We start from the raw sequence: 26,356 nt of genomic DNA on the forward strand, positions 1-26,356 counted from the left end.
AGATCAATCGAGCCGAATCAAACAATATAATTCGCGACCGGAAAATAAAAACCGCAAGAATAGCGAGCAAGGAAAAAGGAAATTTAACTCCACGCAAAATAGCGATGAGGAGGAAAGGAACGAAAGAAAGTCGCACCGACCTGCAATGGAATATCAAGTATCACACTTCAAAAATACGCCGCATATACAGACAGGATTGGACCTCGTCACATTACCAATGCGAGAAGCGAAACGCGAAAAAATAAATTTACTATTCGATACAGGAGCCGCAATATCATTAATTAAAGTGAAACATTTAAAAGGCGAAACGTTAATAGAAGAAGAAAAAATAACGCTCACCGGCGTAACGGGACATAAGATATGTACACTTGGAAAATTTAAGGCGACAATAACTCTGAGAGAGCGCCGAATTAAGCACACTATGTACGTTGTTAAGGATGATTTTCCGATAGAATATGACGGAATACTAGGAGTTGATTTCCTACGAAAGCATCAAGCCACTTGCAATTATAAAACAAAACAATTAAAGGTAGGACAGCATATCTTAAAGCTCTACCCCTATTTAAAAATGACGCTGAAACCACGTAGCGAAACTATAATACAGGTCGCTACAGACAAGAACACGATAGGCGTGATAAAGGCAGAAGAAACGATACCAGGAATATTCATAGGTAATTGTCTAGTAGAACCTACGAATTACCTATGTGCAGCCAGCATTATAAATACAACGGATAACACAATCGAAATACTAATGCCGCAAGTAAATATAGAGGAAATCAAACGAGGCGAAACAGAAGAAATTAACGTAATACGAACGCTAAATAAAGAGGAAGTAATTCCGCGTAGTGAAAAGGTATTACGATTATTACGTACACAACATTTAAATAAAGAAGAAAAGAAAACAATAATGGAAATCTGCCAGGATTTCAGCGACGTGATGCATATCGAAGGAGAACCACTGACATGCACAGATACCGTCGCGCATAAGATTGCAACGCAAGCAGATAGCTCACCGGTCAACGTACGGCCTTATCGCCTGCCGGAGAAGCATAAAGAGGAAGTAAATCGACAAGTCCGAGAAATGTTAAGAAATAAAATAATCCGACCAAGCACGAGTCAGTGGAACGCACCGTTATTGGTAGTCCCTAAGAAAGCCGATGCGTCAGGAAAACCGAAATTACGAGTAGTCGTAGATTTCAGGAAATTAAATGATCTAACTATAGGAGATTCATTTCCCCTACCGAATATAACTGATATATTAGATCAGCTGGGAAACGCCAAGTACTTTACAACACTGGATTTAGCATCCGGATACCACCAAATTCCGATGGAAGAAGGCGACAAAGGCAAAACTGCTTTTTCCACACCTCACGGGCATTACGAATACAATAGAATAGCCCTTTGGATTAAAAAATGCGCCAGCCACATTTCAAAGGCTAATGAATTCAATACTGATAGGCATACAAGGAATAAAATGCTTAGTATACTTAGATGACATCGTAATCTACGGAGCGAGCTTACAAGATCATAACAAGAGACTCATCGAAGTCCTACGAAGATTGCGAGAGAATAACCTTAAGCTACAGCCTGACAAATGCGAATTCCTACGAAAAGAAGTGACATATCTAGGTCATATAATTACGGAAAACGGAATATCGCCGGATCCATCTAAACTGGAAGCTGTGAGAAATTTCCCGACGCCTAGAAAAGTAAAAGATATCCAAGCTTTTATAGGATTAGCCGGATATTATAGAAAATTTATTGAAAATTTCTCAAAGATTGCGAAACCACTAACAAAGCTAACGAAAAAGGAAAATAAATTCGAGTGGACTCAGGAACAACAACAAGCATTCGAAATGCTTAAAGAAAAATTAATGACGGCACCCTTATTAAAATACCCAGATTTTGAAAAGGAATTCATAGTAACAACCGATGCATCAGACTATGCAATCGGAGCGATATTATCGCAAGGAAAAATAGGCCAGGACCAACCAATAGCCTATGCCAGTCGAATACTAGCAAAAGCCGAACAAAACTACAATACGACCGAAAAGGAACTATTAGCAATAGTATGGGCCGTTAAACATTTTCGACCGTACTTATACGGGACAAAATTTACGATAGTCACAGATCATAAATCGCTCGTATGGTTATTTAATGTAACCGACCCTGGATCTCGATTAATTAGATGGAGGTTAAAATTAGAAGAATACGATTACGAGATCATACACAAGGCCGGGACAGCGAACAGAAACGCTGACGCACTAAGTCGACACGTGGCGGATATCAACAGCGTCGAGGAGGATGAGAGCCCCGACATGAAGATAACGCGAGAATACACGGAAGACGAGAAGCGACGCATCCTATACGAATATCACGATGCACCTGTGGGAGGGCATCAAGGAAAAGAACGCACGATTAATCGAATTCGCCTAATGCACAATTGGCGAGGATTGACAAAAGATGTCGAAGACTACATAACAAAATGCGAACTTTGTCAAAAAAACAAATTATCGCGAAAAATTAAGGCACCGCTAATAATAACAGACACTGCCGACAAACCTTTTGAAAAATGTGCTTTAGATATCGTAGGTCCACTAACGATTACTAATAATGAAAATAAATATATTTTAACGTTCCAAGATAATCTAACAAAATTTAGTAAAGCAATTCCGATACCGAACCAGGAAGCCGCGACAATCGCAAAAGAATTCGCGACAAAAATAATCTTTGAACACGGTATCCCAGAAAAAATATTAACGGATCAAGGAACAAATTTTTTAAGCGAAATATTTAAAAACACATGTAAATTGTTAAAAATCGAAAAGATTCAAACAACCGCGTATCATCCGGAAAGCAACGGAGCGCTAGAACGATCTCACCGAACGCTAGCCGAATACCTCCGACATTATATAAATGCCGATCAAACGGATTGGGACGAATGGATTCCCTACGCGATGTTTACGTATAATACAACACCGCACACGGCGACAGGGTTCACACCCTTCGAATTAATTTACGGGCACCGAGCAACATTACCGACGACATTGTCGCAACCGCCTAAGCCTACGTATACATACGATGATTACGCGCAAGAATTAAAGGAAAAATTACGCGCCACACAGCAAGTCGCAAAAGAGCATCTAAGAAATGAAAAAATGAAACCAAAGAAAACTATGATAAAAAGACGAAAGAAATTAAACTTAAGGTAGGAGAAAAAGTCCTCTTGTACGACGAAACAGTTCGCCGAGGACAATCAAAGAAATTGGACTCACTATGGACCGGACCCTATACAATAATCGAAAAGAATTCGGAAGTGAACTACACGATAAAAAGGGGAAGGAAAACTATACGCGTCCACATAAACCGACTGAAACCGTTCATCGAAAATTAAGGAAGATAAGATAAGAAAATAGGATAAGAAAAAAAAACACGCATGAATAAAATAAAAATAGAGTAGATGATAAAGGAAACAAAAAAAAAAAAATTTAAAGAAGTTCCTACCTTAATGTCCTCCACGACCAGCACCGCGACCCAGATTCCACTCCCGCATAGCCTGAAGGAGGGCCTGACCACGACCCGCAGGACGAGACTCAAGGTTAAGGAAACGACCGCGACCCACAAATCGAGGCGCCGGATCTAGACGGAACGCGAGTCCGCGACCTCGATTGATATGGGGCGGCCACAGGCACTTCCGGCACAAACGCAACGTCATGATCGACCACCAAATCTAGAAGACCCAGCAAGTCGACCTCGCGAACAAGCGCGGGCGCCGAGAGTTGATCGCGAAAGGAGCGAGCAAAATGGTCGTGCTCCTCCGGATCCTGCCACGCGCGACGTTCGTTATCGTGCACCGAATCCTGCCTCACAGCGAAACGAAGCTCACTCGAATTCGGAGCCATGAAAGCACAATAAAACAGCGCGAGAGAAAATAAAACGGAAACGCTCAAGACAAGACGACGTCGAAAGACAGACTGAATAAAAGAATGAATAAATAGCATGGAGAGGGCTAGACAAAAGCAAAAGTAGCTGCATATGCATCCAGAGAAAAAAGGAAGTATACCGCATGATTCTAAGAAATATTATAATATAATACAGAGTTTCTATTACAGGAGTCTGATTACATGGAGCACCTGCAAGGAAACCAAACCCGATACCCAAGGAGAAATAAAAGAATTTAAATATGAGCCGGGTATCTACTTCGAAAAAATGGGCAAGATAAGCCAAATCGAATCCACATGAAAAATGGTGATAAAACTAGACATCGCCGCAATGGACCATCGACATGAACAATTAAAAAACTATATGGCACAGACGAGAGCTCTATGCTACGATAAACCATTGCAAATAAAAATGAAAGAAACCTGTCACAACCTGCTACAGATAACAGAAAAGGACAGAGAACAAGCAGAAAAACTGCTGAAACGTCTGAAAATCGCGTACCAAGCACCCAAGAAGACAAAACGAGGGTTAATCGACGGTCTAGGAACGATAGCCAAAACACTCTTCGGCACAATGGACGCAGACGACGAAAAAATTATAAAAGAGCAATTAAATCTCATGCAAAGAAATCAGCAAACGCTGCAACACGCGATGAAAAATCAGATTAAAATATTAAACGCAACAATTGCACATGTGGATAATGTTGAGAAAATTCTGCAAGAAAATGAAGAACAATTTCTAAATATAGCAGAGAAGATGCGACAAGCCTGGATACAAGCAGAAGTCGGATATGGACAACGAGAAGATCTCGACGAACACTTTATAATATTAAATGCCATAATAAAAGACCTAACAAACAATCTTACGATAACACACAACGAACGAAACGAAAAAACATTTGACAAAATTAGACCGATAAAATTGCGAAAAGTCATTAGAAACCCGACAGAATTAAGGGACCTAAGCGAAAGACTTGACGACACAAACGAAGACTTAAATAACAATTATTTTCCTACTAACGGACACATTATATATCCCGTAGCTTCAAGTTGCACAGGAATAACAATAATAATAATAATTACCATAATAGCAATTATATACGCTAAGAAAAAATGTAAGACGGAAAAGAAAAAATTATCAGAAACTAACATAAATCCGATGTGCAAACTGAAAATAATTCAAGAGCACATCTACGGCACCGCAAGCAGATCGAATAGAACAGCTGAGATAGAAACCGACACCGCGATAACTAACACTGCGATGTTATATTAAAATAAAGTAAATATAAGAAACAATTGTAAAATGCGAAAAATGTATACCGAAAAAAATATGTAGACGAAAATTCACGTATAGTTAATTTTCTTTTTCCAAAGGGGGAGGGATGTCGTAACCCGACCAATTTCTTAATATATTAAAGAATAAAACAATAAAGTTAAACAGAAAAGTGTAAGAAAGAGCTGAGTAAAGCAAAGCATTAAAATTAGAAAAGAGATCAAGGAAAGATAATTAAGAAAGAGCAAAGTAATAAAAGGATATTAATAAAATAAAAGTAAGATACGTGACTAAAGAGAAGGAAGTCACGGTCAAGTTCTCGGAAGCTGAGTAAGCAGCTGACGAGACAGACTGACAAGCGGAGCACGAGACATGCTCCGGTCAGGGACACCACACTCCTCCCCAATCAACGACTTAATTAATTAAGAGATATAATAAGCGCGAGATGCACCTCGCGAGCGGAAGAAAAAGAGACGACTCGCGAGAGACGACTCGCAGACTACTCGCTCGCTCAATATTATCGAAGTACCGTACGTATCGCGCCCGACTATTATAATCGCGAATAAGTGAAAGTGTATTAAATCTTGCAAAATATACTAAATTATACCTAACGTCCGGGAGTGTCTTATTTCGAGCGTGGATCCTAATCCTTTGGGCGTACAAATCCCAAAAGACCTCTTTCTTAGCGGCTAGAGACACAACACCATCCAGTCGAATATCTCAAAAACCAAACCCGGAAGAGAAAAATTTTTCAGACAAAAGTTGTTTGGTTTCGAGGGGGCCATAAGATGGTGATAATGATTTGACCTCGGAAAATCATTTGAAGGTCATGTAAAGGTCAACTTTAAAATCTTAAATGGAAACCCCCATTTTTTATTTAGTATTCTTGTAGCTGACCTCGAGAGCTTTCCAAAACACTATAGTAAAGTATTTTTTCATTAAGTACTTTTTGAGTTATTTTATATTTTAATCTGACATATTTTGATATAAAAAATTAAATATCTCGTAAAATATTTAGTTTTTGATAATCTTACCGTAATACTTCTATGTACAGAATAATGAGACAAATCAATTAGTATAAAAAAAAAACTGTTTTTAAGAAAATTATTTACAATGTATTTTTTAAACCATTATTTGTTTTTTTTGGCACTAATTAATTTGTCTTATTATTTTGTATATAGAAGTATTACGGTAAAATTATCGAAAACTGAATATTTTACGAAATATTTTATTTTTTATATCAAAATATGTCAGATTAAAAAATATAAAATAACTCCAAAAGTACTTAATGAAAAAATACTTTATTATAGTGTTTTAAAAAGCTCTCGAGGTCAGCTACAAGAATACTAAATAAAAAATGGAGGTTTCCATTTAAGATTTTAAAGTTAACCTTCAAATGATTTTCCAAAATCAAATCATTATCACCATCTTATGGCCCCCTCGAAACCAAACAACTTTTCTCTGAAAAATTTTTCTCTTCCGGGTTTGGTTTTTGAGATATTCGACTGGATGGATTAAAATGGGCCACCCAGTATATATACAGAGTGTTTCAGAACAACATTCCATCCTTAAAATGACGTATTCCTGATATGATTCTAAGACGATTTTTCCTTTATCAAATTTGAATTGAAGTGTAATTTTTTAGTTATAAGCAAAAATAGTTAGCAAATCACGCGTCGAGTACAGAAGGCAGGCAGGAGCGGCGCAACGCGCCACAGCTGACCGTCCGATGCGTGATTACCACCGGCATGAGTCGCTAACTATTTTACCATATAACATAAAATTATGCTTTAAATAAAATTTTGGTAAAGAAGAAAATGTCTTAGAATTACGTCAGGAATACGTATTTAAAATAACGTCACTTTAGCGAAAGTTGTTCTGGATCGTCGAACGCTGCGATCAGCTGATTGCTATACGCGATGTGTGTATGGCGGAGTGTGTGCGTAAAAGGAAGGAAACGACAGATAGAGAGAGAAAGAGAAAAGAAAGAGAGAGAGAGAGAGGAAGGGAAAGAGGGAATAAGAGAGAGACGTTTATACACACACGCGCACGTACGTATACACTTTTTTCTCGCTCTTTTTCTCTCTTTTACACAACACTCATACACTCTCTTATTCGCTCACTTATTCACGCACTCACTCACTCACTCACCTGCTCACTCACAGCGTAGCGAATCTTCATGTTACGTATTTTCGTTAACTGCTGCACGATTATTATTTAGCGACGTACCGCGGAGACTGCGCGATCACATTGTTACGTTGCCTAGCGATGCGAGAAACGCGACATGTATCGTGCAAGTTGCGACATGCGTGTGGCGCGTGGCGCTTGATTGACGCGAGATAAGATGATCGATCTTCTAAAACCTTCGCATTACGAATGCGGTAGAAAACATGAAACGTATAATTACGTACTTAAAAAAATTAATTATTTATCATAATTAATAACTATTTCTAATTATAATAAATAATTATTATTTTAAAAAACATGTATTATACGTTATTACGTTTTCGAAATTATTGCATTCACGATGCGAAAGTTTCAGTCAATCGCAAGATCGCAAGAATAATGTAATTAATAAATTATACTTGGGAAAATTTATTTTTATTCTGCTCAAATCAGACGTTCCAACATGAATTGGTCGCTCTGACAAGAGCGGATTGATTAAAATAAAATTTTAGAGCAGATGCTCGAAATGCCCGCCATCCATCCTAATGCAAGCTCTCATGCGTTTTAATAAATTTGTTTGGACGTTCTCTATTACTTCTTCGTCGATATCCCAAATGGCACGTCGTAATCTTGTTTCAAGTTCTTCAGTATTTTCGAGAAGTGTTTTATAAATTACTTTCTTACAATATCCCCATAAGAAGAAATCCAGAGGATTGAGATCAGGAGATCTTGCGGGCCAACGTATCGGGCCGTACCGGTCCATCCAGCATCCGGGAAAATGCTCGTTTAAATAATTTGTAACGATCCTGGCGTTGTGTGGCCCAGCACCGTTTTGTTGAAAGACAATCTCGTTTCTTTCAAATAATGGCACATCTTCTAGAAAATCTAAAAGATTTTCTGTTAAAAAATCGACGTAAGTTCTTCCAGTTAAAGTATCTGGAAGAATAACTGGATCAAGTATTTCAGTGCCCATTATTCCAGCCCACACGTTAATCTTCCAACGAGTTTGAAAATTTCAAAGTCGCGTGACTCTGGGATTTTCCTCGCTCCAAAAGTGCATATTGTGCGCATTAAAAATTCCTTCCTGTGTAAATAGCGATTCATCACTGAACATCACACGAGAGGAATATCTTGGATCTCGATCGATATTTCGCAAAAAATTTTCGCAAAACGTTCGTCTTGCGGGATAATCTGCTGGTCGTAAATGTTGCACGCGTGTATAATGAAACGCGTGCAACTTTTCTTGTTTCAATATTCTTTGTACGATTGCACAAGATAAATCATGTTCTTGAGCAACTACCCGAATACTAGTTTCGGGATTATCCTCGAAAGAACGTACGACTCTCTTCGTGTTTCGTACGTTTCTAACGTAGTGATCTCTCCCAGTGTCGTGTTTGTTCGGCAGGACATTGCCAGTATCGTAAAGTCTTTGAGCTGCTGCAAGTATGACATGATTCGATGGATGTGTTCGGTTTGGATAAAATTCGGCGTATCTTCTTGCAGCATGGTTCTGCTGCCCGTGACATTCGTCAAGTGCCGGCATGTCATAGTATTCTTGACTTGTGTACGCTGTCATATCTTCTTCGCGCTTATTGATAATCGCTGGTAATCGCAAATTTATTGATTGCAGTATTCATCGTGCATCTAATTTATACGATCTTCGTGGACCCGCAACGATTTCGATCGCGCGATTGGTTCCGCTGCTCGCGCGGACAGACGCAACAGTTGCGTCTTGAATTTCGTGGCCCGCGGTAATCTGTACGACCAATGCAGCACGGTTACGAACAACATAAACCCTTTGAAATAAGTCATACACGACAGGGACCGTAAAAAAGACTAAATTAAGTGAGTCGACAAGATTGCTCGGTGCCAGCGACATACGTATACCACATGCTGAAGAAGGACCAAACCCTCGGACCGAAACGTACAAAAAATTTCAAACAAATTATAATCGCGCAATGATTACGGCGCTAAGCTCTCAATAAGCCCTTCCTTCCGCATTAATTATTTTGAGTTCTCTGGCTATTCGTATCAAGTAAATATGTCATTGAATAAGTGCATTAAAACCATCGTACACTTGCGCGCACGTGGCATCAAAATCAATAAAATGGGTCCTTTGAATTTTCATTTGGACACAAATGTGCAATGTAATATTGAGAAATAATGCGTCATTATCTTTATAAAATAAAAATGCACTGATATATAAAACGGTGTTGATAATTATTATTATAGACATTATGTATCATTATGCAGTAAATAATCATGTCACATTGTCTTTTGTTACGTCCAGACTCAAAGAAAGGAAGAGTCAGCTGGAAGGCGTAACCTACTTACCTCTAGACAAACGCTAGACGATGCGTCTCCTAGAGGAGTGAGTCTCGATTGCGCACATTACCGATCGAATACGACAATATTTCCCAATCGGACACAGACTCGATCACACACAGGCTGGATCGGACACAGATTCAATCGGACACAATTCCGATCGGACACATATGGTTGCAATCGGACACAGACCCGATCGGACACAGGCTCAATCGGACACAGTTCCGATTGGACACAGTCCTTATCGCGAAGCTAGGTCCATCCTACAATCATTGTGTGGATGGGAAAATGCGTGGACACAATGGGTTCCGCCCTCCCCTCCTCCTACGGGGGGACTCCACTATCAAAAAACTAGACACATAGGTTTCCGTTGAATCTCGCTTCGCGTGGAAACTTGTAAACCTATGTGGAACCTTACTACCTATTAAAAAGTATATGCGTGCAGGCAGTATGTTCCGCCCTCCATACGGGGAGGCTCCACTTCCGGAAGATATAACTAACCTATATATTTCTGATATATATGTGTCCGATTGGAATTGTGTCCGATTGGGTCTGTGTTCGATCGGGACTGTGTCCGATCGGGAAATATTGTCGTGTCCGATCGTGCGCAATCGGGATGATCCCTCCTAGAATCGAACGAACAGGGCCCCAGATAGGTCAACAACCGGAAGAGTCGCTCTTACTCTATCGACAGATCGTTCGCTCGGCGGTCCCTTTTTTGGTAAAGGAACTGAGGATGCGACTGGACCCTGTGCGATTTCGGATAACAGGAAGGAGGTCGGGTTAATAAATTACTCGAATTTAAATTTTAGTGTTAGATTTATTCAAGAAAATGGAAAAAAGTTGTTTAAAGAAAAATAAAGTTTAAGTGAAGAACATTTAATTGGATTTACGAATTCTTATATATAAAAAAAATACATTTTCTTAAATTTTAATGTGTAGGTGTGTTCGTGTGCATGAGTGTAGGTAAAGGAAAATTATGTTCTCGCATGTGTTACAATAAGTACGGCGGACATCAACCGGAACTAGATAAGGAAACTAAAACTTAAATTCCGGCTGGAAATTTACGATATAGATATATATGTAGTTTTAATTACTGATATAAGTTATTAGGAAAATGAAAATTGGAAGGAAAAGAAAAAAAGGGCAAAAGAAATAGGGCGAGGTCGTGTATTATGTACTTGTATATTGTGTAAATTTCGCGGAACTAGCTTAAGTTTAGTGAAATTTCCAACAAAATTTGGGTATATATATATATATATATACAGGGTGATTCAAAACAACCTTCTGTCCTTACAATGTCATATACTTGATATTATTCTAAGATGATTTTTCCTTTGCCAAAATTTTTGCCGAGGCTTAGTTTTTAAATTATAAGCCAAAATAGTTAACGAATTACGGGCCGCGTACGCGAGGCAGGCAGGGGCGGCGCAACTCACCGTCCGATGCTGGTGATTACGTGAGGCGCTCGCTGCGATCAACTGTTTGCTACATATGATGGAGTGTATGTGTGAGAGAGAACGTATACGCGTATACACACATATACACATTATCTCTCTCTCTCTCTCTCTCTCTCTCTCTCTCTCTCTCTCTCTCTGTCTCTTTTACACCCATCGTATGTAGCAAACAGCTGATCACACACACGCGCTCTCTTTCCCTCTCCTCTGTCTTTCTCTTTTACATCCATCGCGTACAGCAAACAGCTGATCGCACACACGCACTCTCTTTCTCTCTCTCTCTGTCTTTCTCTTTTACACCCATCGCGTGTAGCAAACAGCTGATCGCACACACGCACTCTATCTTTCTCTCTCTCTCTCTCTCTTACTGATTCTTACCTTCTATGTAGTAATTCATTGCCCTCATACGACTCAATAAGTAATATTTCCGCGTGATACAACAAGTAACTAGCAAACTTTTTTTCACTCATAAATTGTACCACTTATCGAATTTTTACGAATTAATCCACGCACTTTATCGATAAATTGAATTTATTAACGATTATAATGGTTAATCATAATCTACCGATTACTACCGATTAATTATTAAAATAACTCGAAAAAAGAAACGCGTTATTCGTTGTGAAGACTGCGCGACGACAACAAGCAAGTTATATCGGTATTAGCATTGCCGGCTGCCGGCTGCCGAACGACTGAATGTATCACATTACGCGTGATCGACGCGGACGCTATCATGTGTCCTGTAATCGGCTAAAGCCTCCGACATTGTAAATTCGATAGTTTCGAAAACATGAAACTATAAAATATGAAAATATAATGACGTATAATAACATCATTTTTTTAAATAAATTCAGATTATCGATAAAGTGCGTGGATTAATTCGTAAAAGTTCGATAAGTGGTACAATTCGTGAGTGAAAAAAAGTTTGCTAGTTATTCGTTGTATCACACGGAAATATCACTTATTGAGTCGTATGAGGGCAACAAATCTCTACATACAAGGTAAGAGTCAGTGAGTGAAAGAGAGAGAGAAAGAGAGAATGTGTATGTGTGTGTATACGCGCATACGTTTTCTCTCACACATACACCCCATCACATGTAGCAAACAGTTAATCGCAGCGAGCGCCTCACGTAATCACCAGCATGGGACAGTGAGTTGCGCCGCTCCTGCCTGCCTTGTGTATGCGGCTCGTAATTCGTTAACTATTTTGACTTATAATTTAAAAACTAAGCCTTGGAAAAAATTTTGGCAAAGGAAAAATCATCTTAGAATAGTGTCAAGTATATGACATTGTAAGGACAGAAGGTTGTTTTGAATCACCCTGTATACAGACTGTTAGAAAAGTCTGGAGAAGGTCAAATATCTCGAAAACGAAACTTTTCTGAAAATAATATTTTAAACCGAAGTTGTAGAGCTCTAAGTAGCGCATTATATAATAATATTAATATGACCTTAAATAACACCGTCAAGGTCATATAAAAATCACTTCGAATTTTTTAAACGGAATCCCCTATTTTTCATTACATATTCTTGCAGCTTATCTCGAGAGCTTTACAAAACACTATAATAAAGTATTTTTTCATTAAGTACTTTTTGAGTTATTTTATATTTTATTCTGACATATTTCGATATAAAAAATAAAATATTTCGTAAAATATTTAGTTTTCGATAATTTTACCGTAATATTTTTATGTATAGAATAATGAGACAAATCAATTAGTGTAAAAAAAACAAATAATTGTTTAAAAAAATACATTGTAAATAATTTTCTTAAAAACAATTATTTTTTATACTAATTGATTTGTCTCATTATTCTGTACATAAAAATATTACGGTAAAATTATCGAAAACTGGATATTTTACGAGATATTTAATTTTTTATATCAAAATTTGTCAGATTAAAATATAAAATAACTCAAAAAGTACTTAATGAAAAAATACTTTATTATAGTGTTTTGGAAAGCTCTCGAGGTCAGCTACAAGAATATTAAATAAAAAATGGGGATTCCGTTTAAAAAATTCATAGTGATTTTTATATGACCTTGACTGTATTATTTAAGGTCATATTAATATTATTATATAATGCGCCATTTAGAGCTCTACAACTTCGGTTTAAAACATTTTTTTCAGAAAAGTTTTGTTTTCGAGATATTTGACCGTTTCCAGACTTTTCTAACACCCTATATACAGGGTGTTTCGGAACAACCTTCCATCCTTAAAATGACGTATTCCTGATACGATTCTAAGACGATTTTTCCTTTACCAAAATTTGAATTGCAGCGTAATTTTTGGGTTATAAGCAAAAATAATTAGCAAATCACGCGTCGAGTACAGAAGGCAGGCAGGAGCAGCGCAACGCGCCGCAGCTGACCGTCGGATGCGTGATTACCACCGCATGAGTCGCTAACTTTTTATTTTATAACAAAATTATGCTTTAAATAAAATTTTGGTAAAGAAGAAAATGTCTTAGAATTACGCCAGAAATATGTATTTAAAATAACGTCACTTTAGCGAAAGTTGTTCCGGATTGCCGCTCGTCGGATGCTGCAATCAGCTGATTGCTACACGCGATGTGTGTATGGTGGAATGTGTGCGTAAAAGGAAGGGAGACACAGAGAGAGAGAGAGAGAGAGAGAGAGAGAGAGAGAGAGAGAGTGAGTGAGTGAAAGGAAGAGGAAGGGAAGGAGGGAATGAGAGAGAGACGTTTATACATACGCACGCACGTACGCATACACTTTTTTCTCGCTCTCCTTCTCTCTTTTACACAACACTTATACACTCTCTCATTCGGTCACTCATTCACACACTCACTCACTCACCTGCTCACTCACAGCGTAGCGAATCTTCATACTATGTATTATCGTTAACTGCTGCACGATTATTATTTAGCGACGGACCGCGGAGACTGCGCGATCATATTGTTACGTTGCCTAGCGATGCGAGAAACGCGACATGTACTGTGCAAGTTGCGACGTGCGTGTGGCGCGTGGCGCGTGATTGACGCGAGATAAGACGAACAATCTTCTAAAACCTTCGCATTACGAATGCGGTAGAAAACATGGAACCTATAATGACATACTTAAAAAAATTACTTATTTATAAAAATTATAACTATTTCTAAATAATTATTATTTTAAAAAGCATGTATTATATGTTATTACGTTTTCGAAATTATTGCATTCACGATGCGAAAGTTTCAGTCAATCGCAAGATCGCAAGAATAATGTAATTAATAAATTATACTTGGGAAAATTTATTTTTATTCTGCTCAAATCAGATGTTCCAACATTAAAACGTATAAAGTTATTAATTATAATAAATAAGTAATTTTTTTAAGTACGTCATTGCAGGTTTCATGTTTTCTACCGCATTCGTAATGCGAAAGTTTTAGAAGATCGTTCCTCTTATCTCGCGTCAATCACGTGCCACGCGCCACACGCACGTCGCAACTTGCACGGTACATGTCGCGTTTCTCGCATCGTTAGGCAACGTAACAATGTGATCGCGCAGTCTCCGCGGTCCATTGCTAAATAATAATCGTGCAGCAGTTAACGATAATACGTAGTATGAAGATTCGCTACGCTGTGAGTGAGCAGGTGAGTAAGTGAGTGCGTGAATGAGTGACCGAATGAGAGAGTATATAAGTGTTGTGTAAAAGAGAGAAGTAGAGCGAGAAAAAAGTGCATGCGTACGTGCGTGCGTATGTATAAACGTCTCTCTCTCATTCCCTCCTTCCCTTCCACTTCCTCTCATTCACTCACTCACTCTCTCTCTCTCTCTCTCTCTCTCTCTCTCTCTCTCTCTCTGTGTCTCCCTTCCTTTTACGCACACATTCCACCATACACACATCGCGTGTAGCAATCAGCTGATTGCAGCATCCGACGAGCGGCGATCCGGAACAACTTTCGCTAAAGTGACGTTATTTTAAATACATATTCCTGGCGTAATTCTAAGACATTTTCTTCTTTACCAAAATTTTATTTAAAGCATAATTTTGTTATAAAATAAAAAGTTAGCGACTCATGCGGTAGTAATCACGCATCGGACGGTCAGCTGCGGCGCGTTGCGCCGCTCTTGCCTGCCTCCTGTACTCGACGCGTGATTTGCTAACTATTTTCGCTTATAACTCAAAAATTACGATATACTCAAAAAATACGCTTCAATTTAAATTTTGGTAAAGGAAAAATCGTCTTAGAATCGTATCAGAAATACGTCATTTTAAGGATGTAAGATTGCTCTAAAACACCCTGTATATATATATTTTTTTTTTTACTTATTTAATAGTGTGGCGGATAATCCACCACCAAGTAGAAACGCATGCCATATAAGGCGCGCGAAATACTCGCGGGAAATAAAGGTCCACGCGCTAATCACGTGCCACGCGCACAACAAGAACCACGCGCTGAGCACGTGCCGCGCACAGGACGAAGAGCACGCGATAAGCACGTGCATAACAGATCAGGTAGTCAAATACCTAACCGCGAGGCGGCGAGTTGGGCAAACCAAAATCTCGCTATCAGAATACCATCAACAACAGTATATAAGGTAGCGAAGCGACAAGGAAGAACAGTCTGCTCACGCTTTCGAGAGCGCAAGCAACAGATACGTGAGCACGACTCTTTTGATATACGCTTAGAGCGTCAAAAAGCTGTTAAACAGCGCCCTAACAGGTTCGCCTTCACGACCGCTGCCGCCCCGTTCACCAGGGGCCGACCTATGGCAGAGAGCGGACCAGGAGGGCACACAGCGAACTAGCGAACCACCAGCCAAGCGGGTACAGTGGTCATTACTGCCCTGGAAGCTGGAGCCGCTGGAGATACCGGCCGTCAACTTCACACGTCCTCCAAGGAGCCTGCTCGCTACCTGGGACATACGACTGAGGAGGTATACGTCACCCTCCTATCCAGGAACGGTGCCAGCACTCCTGACACCACCGGCGCTGACACCTCCCAGGAGCGACGCAAAAAGAGGCGACGAACAGGAGCGGGCCACCCAGACGGATCGTCGCAGCCTTGTACATATATAATCAGGAGAATATATTTATTGTCGATACATAGACCACGCATTCTACCTTTCAATCGACATCCTATCTTCGAACACATCCGCACAACCACCACAATAGTATATCTCTTATATCTCCCTTTTATTATCTAGTTGGGCGAGATGAAACCCACAAAGAGGGAATGAAATAACGAGTCCCTCTGCACGATACATGTGTCTTCGTGAGAAGGAAGCCACGGGTCGCTCCGCGAGATGCAAGTGACCCTCGGTCACGAGTAAGGAAGTCACGGATCGCTCCGCGAAATGCAGGTGACCCTCGGTGACGGGTGAGGAAGTCACGGGTCGCTCCGCGAAATACAGGTGACTCTCGGTGAAGTGAGGGAAGTCACGGGTCGCTCCGCGAAATGCAGGTGACTCTCGGTAAAGTGAAGGAAGTCACGGGTCGCTCCGCGAAATGCAGGTGACTCTCGGTAAAGTGGAGGAAGCCACGGGTCGCTCCGCGAAATGCAGGTGACCCTCGGTCACGAGTGAGGAAGTCACGGATCGCTCCGCGAAATGCAGATGACCCTCGGTGATGAGTGAGGAAGTCACGGGTCGCTCCGCGAAATGCAGGTGACTTTCGGTAAAGTGGAGGAAGTCATGGGTCGCTCCGCGAAATGCAGGTGACTCTCGGTAACGAGTGAGGGTGTGAGAGAAGAGACTTGAAGTAATGTTTTTGCTAAGGAGTTAAATTTATTATCCAAGAATCATTTCAGATAAAGAGAAAAAAAGGAAAAGAAAAATAGAAGAGATGAGAAAGTTTAATGACTTACTATATAACGGCAGGGCCGTTACTACGGCGCAGTAATATGTAGCGCATAAATATATCTATTATATGCACGGCTTACTTTATTCCACCCAGTGTTACCTGTCTTGCGCTACCTATCCCGCTTGCACGCACACCGCACGCGCTGTCTCACTCGCTCATACGCCGTACTCGCCGTCGCCCACACACGAGACATCATCTCTCTCGCGGTCCCCAGGCGGAACCGACCCCACTACTGGACCAACAGCACCTAGTGGGAGCAACGGTCGGGTATATAAGCCCGGCCGGCCGAGACATCGAGACCAGATCCCGTCCTGCCATCCAGCCCCTGACATCGATCTAACCACTACCTACTACCTCTTGGGGGCTAAGGTTGTCCTTAGCTCTGCTGGGTTGCACCGGCTTTCTCTACCTCCAGGACTGAAGTTGCACTCAGCTCCGCCGGGTTGCATCGGCTCCTATCTCTGCCTAGGGCCAAGGTTGTACTTGGCTCCGTCGGATTGCACCGACCTCCGTTGCCAAGGCAGGGTCCGACGTGACACTCGGCCCTGCCCGCAATACTCAGCCTGACAGTAGATCATAAGTTGCATGTCGTAGACTTAAGTCGCTAGCCGCACCGTAGTACTAAGCCTGGTAGAAACAAGTTCGCTAGTTATAACCGCGCTGTAGGAATAAGCTCGCTAGTAATAAGGCTGGTAGAAGTAAGTCCGCTAGTTCTAACCGCGCCGTAGAAATAAGCTCGCTAGTAATAAGCCTGGTAGAAGTAAGTCCGCTAGTTCTAACCGCGCCGTAGAAATAAGCTCGCTAGTAATAAGCCTGGTAGAAGTAAGTCCGCTGGTTCTAATCACGCCGTAGGAATAAGCTCGCTAGTAATAAACCTTTTAGTAGTAAGTCCATTAGCTGTAACCGCGCCGTAGCTTTGAGTCCGTCCATTAAGCCTGTTAGTAATAAATCCGTTCGTTATAGCCGCGTTGCTAGTCCGCACCGCCAATCAAACCATAGTAAATATTAAGCCGCGCCAGCTTTGCGTCTCGCGCCGCCGTACGCTTCTCGCTGCTTTCCGCTTCCCGCTGCACGCCATCCGCGACACCAGTCCAACGCACGTCTACCGACATCATCTGGCCCTGCACGCTATTCTGTACATATCTATCTCTATCTCAATAAACTATCTTTTCTATCTACATTGTGTTATCGCAAGCTTAAGTCTCTCCTCCTCTCGAACCCGGACACCGACGAGCCGATCCGAGCGTTGAGCGAGGTGAACGCGTTACAACTATTTATTGAGAGCGTTGTTAAACTAAGTCACAAATGGTTTTCAGGGCGAGAAGATCTTGGCTCGTGCTGTCAGGTTGGATGGAGATCGCTATAGTTACAAATGGTTTCGCAACACAATTAAGAGTCTTAACACACTGATCAGTTTTGCTTCTCACTCACAACTTAACTTTCTAAGACTGTCACAATCGCGGATAGAACTGCGAGAATAGGCTTGAAGACTTAATAAGTCGGAGCGAGTTGTAGCCATGCTTGGTGTAAGGGTTTTTCTTATATTCGAGAGCCGAAGATGAACTGCTTTTACTGAGCCAGGATTTCGCGTATATCGAATCTTGGCGTCTCATCGCGTATCCTTTCCATTAGGCAAGCAATATTCTTTTTTAACCAATCAATTTTTTAAATGGTGCCCCTCTTATGAGTTGAGGGTGTCTCCCTTCCAAAAGAAGGTTCAGGAGGTTGCACCTATAGGTGTAAACTTTTTGTTTAAAAAAATTAAGTCTCGTCCACTGGAGAGTCTGCCATGATCGGCCAAGTTGACAGTTTTATTATTCACTTGAGTTTTATCTCAAGCAGATAACGCGCAAGGGTGATCTAGCAGGCGAACACGTGGTGTCAAATATCGCGAGTCTCAGTCGCGGATCATAGTTGATTTATAAAATATCACTCTAGTTCTTAGAAGGGCCTTTGTTCGAGACTTTTCTTATAACGCGTTTTCACTAGAGGACTTCCAAGAAAAAATAATATTTGATCTATTTATTTATCTCTTGCATGTGCATTGTTTAGATTTCGAGTTTTCTCATGGTTCGAGTATCTTTTAATTGCTGTTTAAAATTCTTGGTCTTCTAGGGGACCTTTGTTCGAATATTCATCATGCATGGTTTAGATTTTGAAATATTAGTCTCGCCTTCTAGATATTCCTTTAGTTTATTGTTTATGCTAAGTGCAAAGAGTTCCAAAACGTAGACGTTTAATATTACATTGAAAGAAAAGAATCGTGGAGTCTACCGGACGTAACACTTTATTTTAATATAATTTTTCTTTAATTCTTACTTTCATTTCTAGTCTAATTGTTATTTATGTATTTTTTGATGAAAGAAAGATTTTGTAATTTTTTTGTACAATGTATATTTTATAATAAACATTTGTGTACGTGTGTGCGTGCGCACGTGTGCAATATTATTATGTAAAAAACATTTATATATAAATATATTTTTTATAAATATTTTTCTGTGTATTGTAAAAAATAAGTTTATTACACACAATAAGAAATTATAAGAAATTAAATTATATAATAAAAAATAAAAATAAAATATGTACATAATTTTATTATACCAAATAATATATAAAACGCAAAATATCGTTAAGTTTTATAGTAAGGTTTCTTGAGCGAGCAATCACATCGTTTACATGTGCAATTGTATTTCTTTACCATCGTTCTCAATTGCTTAATTAAAATTTAATATTTTATTTATTCTATTTACAGGAAAAAGCTAGTTAGTTAATATATCTCTGCCGCAAGACAACTTATTATGTCAAATCATATGAACTTCCGCATTTTAGCAAAATTGTCTATAAAAAATAAAAAGAGAGATAAGATATCTTATGCTAATGGAACCAGTAAAAAAATTGATGATGTACAAAATAATATAAATTTACATTTAAAATTTTCACAATCTCTATCAGATTTTATTTAAAGACTAAAAACATGCGAAAGATACATCAAATAGATATTACAAGCATTAGCACTAGTTCTTATTACCAATGCAAACGCATCAATAATCAAAAATTTATGCATGCTTGTAGGAGCGTGGTAATACTCCATAGTGCATCTTGATAGTATTGAATATTCCAACATGATGTCCTTGTTCATTAGGTTTTGATTTTTTTTTTATAATCCATAAAAGGCATGAGAGAAAGAGAGAGAGAGAGAGAGAGAGAGAGAGAGAGAGAGAGAGAGAACGCGCATACATTATACAATTAAAATAACCAAAACACATTAAAGGGAAAAAATCCTTCCTATAAAAGCGTGTTTTCGCATAGTGGCCCGCTCATCCAAATTTTCAATTGCCAACTAATTGTACAGAGCAGAGTAATTATTAATCAAGTTATTTACGTAAATGCAAAACCATATTATTTTTAATGTACCAAGCGTTCCGCAACAGATTAACATGAGACAGTCCACGTTTTGCTCCGCATTGCAGCCCATGTATAACTCAAAGACAGGTAGGATCACAGGTAGACCCTATTAATATGTTTATTCGTATATAAATTTCGTATTCCAGAAATAGAGTCTGGATTTTAAATCAACAGATTTTACTAATAAGATAGATATCCCAATTACTGCCAATGTCCCTATAACTGCCGTTTTATTTATTTTACTTGATAAAAAATAAATTCGTAAACAAACATGTTTAAACAAAATATTATTTTTAAATCAATACTTTAATTTATATAATAACAAAAAAATGACACGTATTTGTTTTTACAGCAAATATGCCGATGGAAGGAGGCAGTCCCGATGACCTTGGCTTTGACATATGTTGTCAAGGTTATGATCCTGAACAACATTCAAAAGTTTAGTTGTCGCTCGTTTTTTATTAAAAAGTTATCAACAAAAAAAGTTTAGGTAAATATGCATAAAATATTACACCTCACCGATTTTATCGCCACTTAAATATGTTGTAGGGAAGGTTTTTCTGAGTAATTCGCCGCAAGAAAAAAGTGGGGGAAAGCATTCGTTTAAAAGATATGACAAATTAAAGTTTCGCAGTTTTAATGCTTTTTCTCGGGTATTATAAAATAATATTAAAAAAAGTGCAGTTTGTGTACGTTGTATTTGTTGTAGGGTAGATATGGAAAAAGTATTTGTTTATATTTACGGGATAGATACATAATCATAGATATTTTCGCTTTGCGTGGAAAATTGTAAACCCATGTGGAACATTGCTTCGCATTGTAAAGTATATGCGTGGACACAGTGAGTTTCGCCCCCCCCCCTTCTACGGGGCGGCTCCATTTCCGGAAGATATAATTTAATCCAAACTTATTTCTGATTTAAAACTAAAATTTGGTTTGGATTACGTTATATAATCCATCTATGACTCTGTACATATCTCGTAAATGTAAACAAAAACATTTTCTACGTCCTCTACAAGAAATAAAATGTACACAAATATCACTGTTCCTAATTTTATTTTATAATACTTCAAAAAAAAGTATTAAAATTGTGAAATTTCAATTTATTATATCTTCTAAACAAATGCTTTCCCCCACTTTTTTCTTGCGGGGAATTACTCAGAAGAACCTCCCCTACAACATATTTAAGTAGCGATAAAATCGGTGAAGTGTAACCTTTTATGCATATTTGCCAAAGTTTGAAAGATATAGTAGTTATTTTGAATATTGAAAGGTATAAAGGACTAATATGTATATGGAAATAGTATATGTATGAAGAAAGACATTTTATTTTGTACTAATAATAGAATAATAATTATTTATATAATTAATACAAACTAAAATATTAAATTAAAAATTGTAATGAGAACTTTCGTTACTAGAGTATTGTGCCATTATATTTGTGATACGCCCGTTTCTGAGATTAAGTGACGCGCTCCTTAGTTACGAGCGTCCGGCACTGCGTTGCTAAGGCGCGAGTAATAGGGGGGGGGGAGGGGGGCAACAAGCGCGAGTCAAGAAATCTGGGCGAAAATTGCAAGTAAATCCCAGCACTGGTTTAGGAGATATAACAAATTAAAGTTTCACAGTTTTAATGTATTTTCTCGAATATTATAAAATAATATCAAGAAAAGTGAAGTTTGTGTACGTATGTTTGTTATAAAGCAGACATGGAAAAAATGTTTGTTTATATTTACACAGTCATGAATATTTTGTCAATAATGTGTTTCACCTACTTCTCGCAGTTCGTTAACAGCTTTCAAAATGCAACTACACGAATTTTTTAGGCATATCTTGAAAAATATTATTTATTGAATTGGTAGGAAGAGGAGAAGTTCTGCTCCTCTCTTGCCAATATGTAAATATCATAAACCATCTTTTTCAATGAAAAAATAACAAATTATACAGCATACACATACTTTAATGTCAAACTACAATTTGTTATATCTTCTAAATTCTAAATCAATGCCGTCCCCTATTTATTTCTTGCGAGAAATTATTCAGAAGAACTTTCCCTATAACATATTTAAGTGGCAATAAAATCAGAGATGTGTTATCTTTAATGCAGTTTTACCGAATTTTTTAAATTTTCCTTATCACATATGCGCATATTATACTATAGTTTATTCCTTCTTGATATCCGTTTAGCTAAATCAGGTCAATTTATTCAAAAGTGAAAATATATAGTAACTCATCCTTTTTTATGTGAGAAATTTTAATTGACAAATTGACAGAGGCGTTATGGGTAAAATAATCTAATATATTAAGAAACTTGTTTCTTTCCATTACAGTATAATATTTGGTAAATCTGCAGAAAAGGGGACCCCCTCGTATGACCTTGACCTTGATATGTGTTGTCGAGGTTCTGAATCACCTTGATCTTGAAATAAGTTGCGGTCACTATCCGTTAAAAAGTTATTAACAAAAAAATTTGAAATATACCAAATTACATGCATGGACAAGAAGCACGCGCACGCACATATACACACAGGGGGGGGGGGTGCAAGAGGGGCCTTTGGCCCCCCTCCCGCATCCATCCCGCCGGTAGGCAGGGTGGATCTTGCTTTACAATATAACATGTACTTGTAGTGGTTATCGATTTACACACGTTGCGTATAATAGTAACAATACTTTATTTTGTACTTTAATACACGAATAGAAGTAGGATATATTCTTTGGTATTTATCCGATACTACGCCGGACCAGAAACGTGGTTATCCGTCGTGTACCCTGTCTAGGAGAGGAAGAGAAAGAAGCTCCCTAGAGTCGTCTCTCGCGTTCTCTCCGGAATCGGGCGGAGGTGTCGCCTCCATGTGGCGCTAGTGATTATCCCTAGGGGCCATAACGTCTCGCCACATCACTCCCCCCCGAGTGTTTTGCTGCACGTGAGTAAATTGCACGTGTTTTTCCGGTTTACCGGAGTGGACGGGTTCTTCGAGTGATATGTCTTCTGTGGTAGGTAATGGAGAGCCGTCTGGAGGTAGGTGTGCCGGTTTTAATCTTTCAGTGGATATGTTGACGTCTCTGCCGTTGATCCGTACGGTGAATACTCTGTCGTCGATTTTTTTGATCACCTCGTGTGGTCCTGAGTATGCAGGCTGTAGCGGCTTTTTTACAGTGTCATCTCGGACGAAAACGTGGGATGATTCCATCAGTTGGCGGTGCATGAAGGATGTGCGTTTCCCATGGTGGGCCGTGGGTTGTGGCCTGATTAGACGCATGCGGTTACGGAGTTCCTGTACAAAAATATCTGGTTCTTGTGTAAAGGTTCCGTTTTCGAAAAACTCACCGGGAAGTCTTAATGGGGTGCCGTAGACCAGTTCGGCTGTTGAACATTTAAGGTCCTCCTTGTAGCATGTGCGGAGGCCGAGAAGGACGTCTGGTAGTAGGTCCACCCATCTGTGGCTGTGTTCCTTGCAGGTGATTGCAGTCTTCAAGGATCTGTGCCATCTCTCTACCAGCCCGTTTGATGCGGGGTGGTAAGGAGATGTTCGCGTTTTGTTTGCTCCTAAGTATTTAGTAAGGGCCTGGAAAATGGCAGATTCAAATTGTCGGCCCTGATCTGTGGTTATAATGGCCGGTGTTCCGTAACGTGCTACCCAGTTATTGTGAAAAGCTTTAGCGACGGTGTCTGCTGTGATTTCCTTTAAAGGAATAGCTTCGGGCCATCTGGAAAACCTGTCGATCATAGTGAGGCAGTATTTATAACCTCTTACCTCTGGTAGGGGTCCGACAATGTCTAGGTGTATCTGGTAAAAACGTTGATCTGGTGTAGGAATTTTCTTGGGTATGTTTCTTGTGTGGCGCTGAATTTTAGTACGCTGGCACGGGAGGCAGGTTCGAGTCCAGTGTGTTATGTCTTTGTTGATCCCGGGCCACACGAACTTTTGCCTAATTTGGTGGCTTGTCGATCTTGCACTTGGGTGTGATAAATCGTGTACGACGTCGAAAACTCTTCTCCTTAGAGTCTTGGGGACGTAAGGGCGGATGGTGCCTCTAGAACAATCGCAGAACAGGGGTGACGTAGATCCAGGTAAGTTTAACTCTTGTAGCTGCAATGTTGTGTTTCCTTCTAATATGGTGCGGAGTTCGTCGTCGTTGCTCTGTTCGGTGGCTAATTCTTCTGTCGTCACGATGACCGGCGTTTCAATTACGTCTATACGAGATAATGTGTCCGCGACTGTGTTTTTCTCACCTGGGACATGTTTAATGTTGGTTGTAAACTGTGCAATCAAGTCCAGCTGTCTCGCTTGTCGTGGTGAAGCTTTCTCGGGACGTTGTTGGAACGCATAGGTTAAAGGTTTGTGATCAGTTTCTACTAATATTTCGTAACCTTGTATTACATCCTTGAAGTATTTAATAGTTTCATAAATTGCTAAAAGCTCTCTATCGTAAGCGCTATATTTCTTTTGCGCGGGACTCAGTTTCTTAGAGAAGAATGCTACGGGTCGGTTTTGGTGGTTGTTAACTTGTTCCAAAACTGCTCCTAAAGCTGTATCCGAAGCGTCGGTCTTCAGTATAAATGGTGTAAGTTCAGAAGGATGTGCTAAAAGTGTAGCCTGTGCAAGTTCTTCCTTGCATTGTTCAAAAGCAGTTATGGCCTCAGGTGTCCATGGGAGCACTCGCTTATCGTTCTTCTTGCTATCCTTTAAAAATTCATTGAGCGGTGCCTGGTGTTTGGCTGCATTTTTGAGGTGGCGGCGATAGTAATTGATTACTCCTAGGAATCTGCGGAGTTGGATTATCGTTTCAGATTTTTGGTAATTTGAAATCGTGCTTACCCGTTTGGATGATGGCCTGGTGCCGTCTCCGGTGATCTCATGACTTAAAAATTCTATCCGTTCCTTGCCAAAAACGCATTTCGCTGGATTGACTGTTATTCTAGCTTCTTGTAGGCGTTTAAAAACGATTCGGAGGTGTTGTAGATGTTCCTCCTTTGACGTTGAAGCGACCAATATATCGTCTATATAGCAAAAACAGAATTCAAGGTCTTTTAGGATGCTGTTCATCAGGCGTTGAAAAGTCTGGGCGGCATTTCTCAGTCCGAAAGGCATTGCTATAAATTCGAATAACCCAAACGGCGTGGTAACGGCAGTTTTTGGGATATCTGGTTCGTGGACGGGTATCTGATAATAAGCTTTTGTTAGGTCTATCGTACTGAAAATGTTAGTTCCATGTAGATTGGTGGCGAAATCGTGTATGTGCGGCAATGGGTACCGGTCTGGGACCGTCATAGCATTTAAACCGCGATAATCGCCGCACGGTCTCCAAATTCCAGGTTGCTTTTTGGGTGCCATATGTAAAGCTGATGCCCATGGACTACGAGATGGTCGGCAAACTCCGGCTTCCACCAATTGCGTGAATTCAGCCTTCGCTATTCTAAGTTTGTCTGCCGGTAATCTGCGTGGGCGGCACGAGACGGGGGGTCCTTGTGTCTCAATGTAATGGAAAACTCCGTGGGCCGGTGTGGGCGATGCTTGTAGTGGTTGGGTGATGCCAGGGAATTCAGCCAATAGGTGATGATATTCATCGGCCGGGTCCAGTGTCATCGTGGAAATATGCGCTATCTCTTTACTAAAACCGGGTGTGGTTAATTTGGTGACTTTATCAATTAGTTGTTTACCTGGTAAGTCAACAATAAGTCCTTGGTGTTTTATGAGATCTGCTCCGATGACAGGTCGCGTCACGTCTGCTAGTGTAAAAAACCACTTAATTGGACGGCGCAAGCCTAGATTTAGTGTCAGTTGTTTCTCGCCATAGGTCTTGATGCGTTCTCCATTTGCCGCAAAAAGGAGCATCTGCGTAGGTGTTGGCAGCTTGGGAAGGTATTTGGCTGGTAGGATGGATATGTCGGCGCCTGTGTCAATTAAGAATGTCCATCCGGTAGTGCGGTCGGTGACATGAAGCCTGGATGATGTATGACGTCCGGCGGACAGGGCTT

The 26,356-nt window shown here is 39.8% G+C and overlaps 1 pseudogene; it reads right to left on the minus strand.

The window, feature by feature from the left end:
* Window positions 1–9,358: 9,358 nt before the first annotated feature.
* LOC138942306 (uncharacterized) lies at window positions 9,359–23,228 on the minus strand (annotated as a pseudogene).
* Window positions 23,229–26,356: the final 3,128 nt, after the last annotated feature.

The sequence above is a fragment of the Polyergus mexicanus genome, unplaced genomic scaffold (genome assembly GCF_030449975.1).
Source record: "Polyergus mexicanus isolate NDT 795.1 unplaced genomic scaffold, iyPolMexi1.0 SCAF_22, whole genome shotgun sequence".
Taxonomy (NCBI): Eukaryota; Metazoa; Arthropoda; class Insecta; order Hymenoptera; family Formicidae; genus Polyergus; species Polyergus mexicanus.